Below are 7,044 nucleotides of genomic sequence, written 5' to 3'. Positions count from 1 at the left end.
GTAGTGGCCTCTGCTGTGCCTCGGTGTTTGTTCCTTTTTGCTTCGAGGAGCAGATGTTCCCTGTCTTTGTTTTCTGTTGCCAAATGGGGACTTTGCCCCTTTAACCTTTGATAAGGTGCTTTAATAGTCTCTGACGTGAGATTTTATCAAAAGCCTTGGCAAAAGCCAAATAAATGATACCTGCCTCGCAGCTTGGATTAGATGTTTCCATCATGGTTTACAGCAGTTTAAGGTAGGGCAGTTTCCTCTGTGTTTCTGCAGGGTCTATTTATCCAGTGCTCCCTTTGCCTGGGTGCCCTTTCCCCAGCCCTGGTGGGCTCAGGCTGGGCTGAGCCCCCTGCACCCAGGTTAGCATCTACCATGTAGGGAACACCCATGGGAGGGTGTCTGCAGTTGTGGGTGCTGCTCCAGCACCAGCCCCTAACCCACCTGCACTGTGTACTGGTCCAATGAGGTGATGCTGCCTACAAATGGTCAATGGGGTCCAACTAGACTTGCTTGGACCTCATTTTCCAATGACTGCTGATGTTGGATGTGGAGGGTGGTGTGTACACAAATGCTGCTGGGGTGTTGGTGCTTGTTCTCTGTGGGCTGGGCCAGGGGCTGCTGTCTGCTTTTGCACCAGCAGTTAAACACCATTGTGCTTTAAAGCTGCTCTGACCCTTTCTAGAGACACCCTCACAATGTCCATCTCTTCCTCATCCCTTTTGCAGTGTTTCCTACCTTGCTTATGCACTCAGCCATCCCCAAAGCCCCAAGGGAAAGTCCACGTCCTGCTTTCTATCTGCTTATTTGCTCAGACACCCACATAGCTTATAGGAACACCCACCAGCTCTGAGCTGGGGTGGTGAGGGCTCTCCACGGGGTGGGCAGGCTGAGCTGTGCCTCACATAGAAGTGAGCCTCCTCCATGAAGCCTTGTGAGCAGTTTGGGAAGGTGGTGATTCGTGCTCAAGTGCTCTCAATGCAGAGCTGCTCTTTGTTACTGCCCATTTGGTCACCACATGGGAAGCAAACCAGGCACATGGGGCTGGGCGATGCCCCTCTGCCACACTCCCTGCAGCGCTGCTGCTCGCCCTACAATGAGCCACCTCCTTCCCCTCCAGCCCCTTGCTGATGACATCTGCTTTGGTAGGCGAGCCTCATGCCTTGCATTGCCCACTAGCATGCTGCTTGTGTCCTTCACCCTTTGTAGGGCTTCTTTCTCCCATCTCAGCCCACCATGCTGAGCCTGGGCATTCCCCCATGCCAAAAAAAGCTTTGGCAGAGACATGCCCTGAGGACAGCTGCTTCTGCAACACAGATGGCACCAGCCCAACCCCATGATCACCATCAGGAGGCTGCTTTGCCCCTGTGCACAGCCCATACACCCAGTGCTTTCCTGCACCAAGATCCTTTCCAAGGCTTGAGCCTATAAATAATCAAGGAGCCTCTCCTCCTGCCTGGCTTTGTGAGCTGCTCCCTTCTTTGTTGGGAGGGCTTGCCATCCTGCCAGCCAGACCTGCAGCCACCCGATACAGGCTCCCTTGGGATGAGCCTTGACTTCCCACATTACTGTCTGGAGCGATGGGTGCAGCCGAGCTGAGCCAGCTATCCTATTCCAGCTGCTGGCACTCGCTGGAACATCTGCCTCGCCTGCACCATGCTTGTTGATGGAGCTGTGAGCAGCTCCCAGCGTGTCGTTTGGGAATATAAATTGAGTTCCTCTGAGCTGGAACCACCTGCTTCAGATAATTTATTTGGCAAGGAGTCTTCTTACTTACTCTTCATCCAGGATTTTTCTGCCTCCCACTGCTGCCAGCTCAACTTAGTAGTTGGGGGGGGGGTGGTGGTGGTGCTGATGGGTGGGAGTTTAGGTGGACCCGTGGGAGAAATGTTGTCCTGCTGCCAGAGCACAGCAGAAGGGAAACGTGCTGTTTAAACCATGTAATTGTAGAATCACAGAATGGGTTGGAAAGGACTTCTAAAGATTATCTAGTTCCAATCCTCTGCCACAGGCAGGGACACCTTCCACTAGAGCAGGTTGCTCCAAGCCCCATCCCACCTGGCCTTGAACACTGCCAGGGATGGGGCATTCACAGCTTCTCTGGGTGACCTGTTCCTGTGTCCCACCACCCTCATTATTGAAAATTTATTCCTTATCTAATCCAAATAATCTATTCAATCTAAATCTACCCTCTTTCATCTTAAAAGACCTCTCAGACCTTCCAGCAGGACTGGTGCAGAGGGGCTGGGGCTTCATCCAGAGGAGTTTGCCTAAGTCCCATCAAGATGCAGGTGGGATGTGCACCACTTCACCACCAACTATGGCCTCGGCTTGGACTCCATTTTGCTTCGGATCCTTTGTTTTTTGAGGTTCCAGGCACTTGCTGATGCTGAACTGAGGTTGGTTGGATGTGGGAGCAAAGCAAGCAGCTCCCAGGGAGAAAAGCAACTGTTCAAGGGGCAAAACAACCTCAGCAACCCAGATTGCTTTGCCTGCTGGGAACCAGAGGGTGGTGATGAGTGCTGCTGCAGCTGCTTCCTTTTCCCCTCCACAGGGTGACACACAGCCCTCCAGGTCTGTCCCTGCCTCTGCTCCTTCTTCTGCCCCAGGAGTATCCACTGATGAATGTCTAGTAAGGATCCATTTAACACGTCTGAATTACTGGTTGCTGAAGTAGAGCTGAATCCCACCCTGGGATCACGCAACCAGGCACCCAAAACTTGAGCTAACAGGAAATAGAGGTTTATACCCCAAATTCCTCCCTTGAGAAACACGCACAATGTCAGCAAAGCACTCTCAGGGCTGCGGGTGAGGTGCCCTGGAAGAGGCCACGTGTCCGATGCAACCGCTTGTCTCTGCAGCGATCACTGCTGTACAATGGTGTCTTTTTCCCTTTGGAAAAGCAAAAGTAAACCAAATCCCTGAGCAGGGGTTCAGTGGTTTGCTCTCCTTGAGGGGCTGAATGTGAGCTTGTTACCATAATAGTCTCACAGGGACCATCAGTGGAGCTGCCAGGAGGTGAGATCTCTCTGATGGGGCTGGATCTCCCACCATGCTGGGACATGTGGATGGATGGATGGATAGATGGATGGATGGATGGATGGATGGATGGATGGATGGATGGATGGATGGATGGATGGATGAAGGCACTGGGGCTCCCTGCAGCCTCTGCACCCCCATATGCAGCCCCGCACTGTGCATTCATGCCCATGTCAGTGAGGAGTGCTGCAACGTGGTGGTGCACATCCTCTTTAAGAGCTTTTTTTCCAGCATTTAGAAGAAAATAACCCACCAAAACACAGAGGGACAGCAATGATCACGCTATTAAATCTTCCTATTTATCCATCCCCTGCATCCCACTGCTTTCCCATCCCCTGCTGCAGCCAATTCCAAATGTTTTTCCCCAGGACTGGCATAAAATAAACTTGCCTTTGCAGGACCTCATGCTTGGGCAGCAGCATAATCCCATGGACAGAGGCGAATGCCCAGGGGCAGCATGGGGATCCCCGTGGATGGATATCCCTCCAGGTGGAGTATTGTCCTATGCAGATGGGAAGGCAAAGCTGGCTGCGGGGCAGTGCTTGGGGGAAAGCAGCAAAGCAAAACCCAGCAAACAGCCCCAGTGCCAAGCTGCTTTGATTTCCAGAAATGCAATTAACACCCGCACTGATGCAACTCCGTGCCTGAGAGCAAAGCAGCGGGAAAGAGCCGCTCTTCCCAAATGCAAAGCATTGCCCCAAGCCCCATCCACCGCTTGCTCGAGTGATGCCTGTGGAGTCCAAGGAGTCACTGCAGAGCCAAGTCTGAGCGTTGTTTTTAACTCAGTTACTGCATTTAATCCAAGCTGTAGAGCCAAACCTTGCTATGACTAATGTTCTTAGCACTATTTGTGTCTATGGTGTAAGTGATGGGTCAGGGAATAGACGTGGGCTCCGAATAAATGGGTCCTCTGCCCTTTTGGGGGGTTGGTTTAATTTAGGTGCTGTGGAAGCTGGAGAGTGAAGATAAGCTGTGGGATGGGTGGATTGCAGCAAAGAAACAGGGGGTTGCTGGCAGGTCTGCTTGTGCCACCTACACTGCCACCAACCACCACTGAAATTGCCACCAGGCATCGGCCTCATGTGCACCTCCTGATACTCAGCAGATAGCACCAGAGACAGAGCAGTGAACCCAACCCAATCTTACCACTTTGGACAAAGACTATAAGCACTGGAATGGCTCTTGCTTATAGAATCACAGAATGGTTTGGGTTGGAAGGGACCTTTAAAGCTCATCTAGTCCAACAGGGACATCTTCAAGGACATGAGGTTGCTCAGAGCCCAGTCCAACCTGGCCTTGAATGTTCCCAGTGATGGGGCATCTACCAACTCCTTGGGCAACCTCTTCTGGTGTTTCGCCACTCTCATCATAGAACATTAATTCCTTAAATCTAGTCTATCATGCCCATGATGATCTTGGTGGTGCGTAACACATGCAGGTCAGGGTGGTCCTGTACAACTGGTGGTGCTGTCCTGAACTGCATCCCCAGCATCCCACCCAGGGGCACCATTGGCATGACTGGGATGGGCACGGTTTGCTCCAAGTGACTCCCCAGTGCCCACAGACCCTGCAGTGCTCACAACATAGAGTCCAAAAGTCCTTGTTGTGTGAGTTGACTGCTATTAGAAGCAAAGATAATACTTTAGAGGTGATCTCCTTGAACGGGCACCAATATTCCGGTGAGTTCTAGACCGAGGAGGCAGAGTTCAGGGTAGAAAATTGCTTTTAAATTCAGCCATTTAAGATATCAGTATTAGTTTCGCTTCTAAAACTTCCCGAGTGTGAGCAAGAATCACCTCGGCCACCCACATCCGCTAAATATTTAGTCATTTTTAACAAGTTAAACAAAGCCCTTTGATTGGATTTATGCTAATGGCTCCTCCGTAGGCATTTCTGATTCATTTCCATTTCATTTTCAAATTGCCTGTGTACACTGCTGATTCTCACCAACACCATTAGCAGATAAAAGGAACACGTAACGGGTCACAGGCGCCACAAGATGGCAATAGTTGAAGAGCAATTTGTTTCTGGAGGAAGAGATCTGGCATTCACCAGCACACTCGGCTCTGGAAGGGCACGACGCTGCCTGTGCATTAACCTTTGCTCTTGCAGAGGGGTTTGTGTCGGACGAAAGCAAAGTAGTTTGTGTGTGTGGGTTCATCTTCCCCACAGAGACAGGGATGGAGGAGGATGGAGATGACAAGAGCTGCTCGAGGTCGGCCCAGCAGCGCTCCTGTTTCTTGGAGTAAAACTTGCAGCCTGAAACACAGCCCGGAGATGGATCTTCTGAGTCCTGGCTGTGGGTGCAAAGGTTGGGCTTTCCTGGGACCGAGCCTCTTGCAAGGCAGGTGTGAAGCTGCATGCACCTACCAACACCTGATGTGTGGGGTCAGGAGAAGAGATCTCAGCCCCACAGCACCCCTAGACCCAACAGGGAGTGGGTTACAGTGGCGTGAAGCACTCCTGACCCCATGACAGGGATAGACAGGGAAAGACAGGTTGCTACCTGATGGCTCTTCAGACAGTGTTAGATCCTACAAACCGCAGTGATGGGGTTCAGGACTTCTGTAAGGCCTCTGATACAGTCACCCCCCAACACTTCTGCTTCTAAATTGGAGAGATACGGGTTTGATGGATGAGCTGTTAGATACATAAAAAATTGGCTGGGTGGCCAGGCCCAAAGAGTTGTAGTCAACATTTCAATGTCCAAGTGGAAACCTGTAACAAGTGGTGACCTTCCATGATTTGTACTGGGACCAGCACTATTTAATATCTTCATCAATGACACAGACAGTATGATTGAGTGGGATTGATTGCACCTTCAGCAAGTTTGCAGACGACACCAAGCTGCGTGGTGCAGTTGATTTGCTAGAGGGAAGGGATGCCATCCAGAGAGACCTTGACACACTTGAGGAGTGCACATAATGTGAACCTGAAGTTCAACAAGGCCAAGTGCAAGGTCCTGCAACTGGGTCATGGCAATCCCCAGCATCAATGCAGACAGGGGGATGAATGGATTGAGAGCAGCCCTGCAGAGAAGGACTTGGGGAGGGATGGACAAAAAACTGGATGTGAGCTTCCTCACCACCCTCACAGTAAAGAATTTCCTCCTTATATCCAATCTAAACTTCCCCTGTTTAAGTTTTAACCCATTACCCCTTGTCCTGTCACTACAGTCCCTGATGAAGAGTCCCTCCCCAGCATCCCTATAGGCCCCCTTCAGATACTGGGAGGCTGCTATGAGGTCTCCACGCAGCCTTCTCTTCTCCAGGCTGAACAGCCCCAACTTCCTCAGCCTATCTTCATACAGGAGGTGCTCCAGTCCCCTGATCATCCTCGTGGCCCTCCTCTGGACTTGTTCCAACAGCTCCATGTCCTTTTGATGTTGAGGACACCAGAACTGCACACAATACTCCAGGTGAGGTCTCACAAGAGCAGAGCAGAGGGGCAGGATCACCTCCTTCGACCTGCTGGTCACACTCCTCTTGATGCAGCCCAGGACATCATCATCCTTGCTGCAAGTCCATCACACCTGCAGACAGAGCTGCATCCTGGGCTTTTCCCTGCCACCCCAAAGGGGCAGCCCATCTGCTGTGGGGAGGGATGGGGAAAGGAAGAATGTTGCCGAAGAGCAGGAGATGGGAATAAAAACCAAGGGAGAGGGGAGACAGCCAGGGGAAGGAGGAGGTCCTCACTGCCTGGCCCTGGCCATGGGGGTGGATGGGCACCCCAGGGATGCCACCCCACTGGGATGGGTGTTGGGAGACCTGTGGTTGAAGCAGGAGTCTCCACTGCTCTAAGGCTTCTCCAAAGGGACATTAAATGAGAGGTGGGAGTGATCCATCACACTCGGTGAAGGGCAGTGAGGGAGCCACGCAGGAGCTCATGGCTGTAATAAACGTTAAATGCAAAATCTATGTTAATGCACTAGGGTTGGCATAATTTATGCTCTCCAGGTGATGAAGGTGGGAAGCTGATGCTCTAGTGAGCAGAGGAGCCAGGAAATGGAAGAGGTCTTGC

The sequence above is a fragment of the Lathamus discolor genome, chromosome 1 (assembly GCF_037157495.1).
Source record: "Lathamus discolor isolate bLatDis1 chromosome 1, bLatDis1.hap1, whole genome shotgun sequence".
Classification (NCBI taxonomy): Eukaryota; Metazoa; Chordata; class Aves; order Psittaciformes; family Psittacidae; genus Lathamus; species Lathamus discolor.
Note: the sequence above shows the minus strand (reverse complement) of the source record.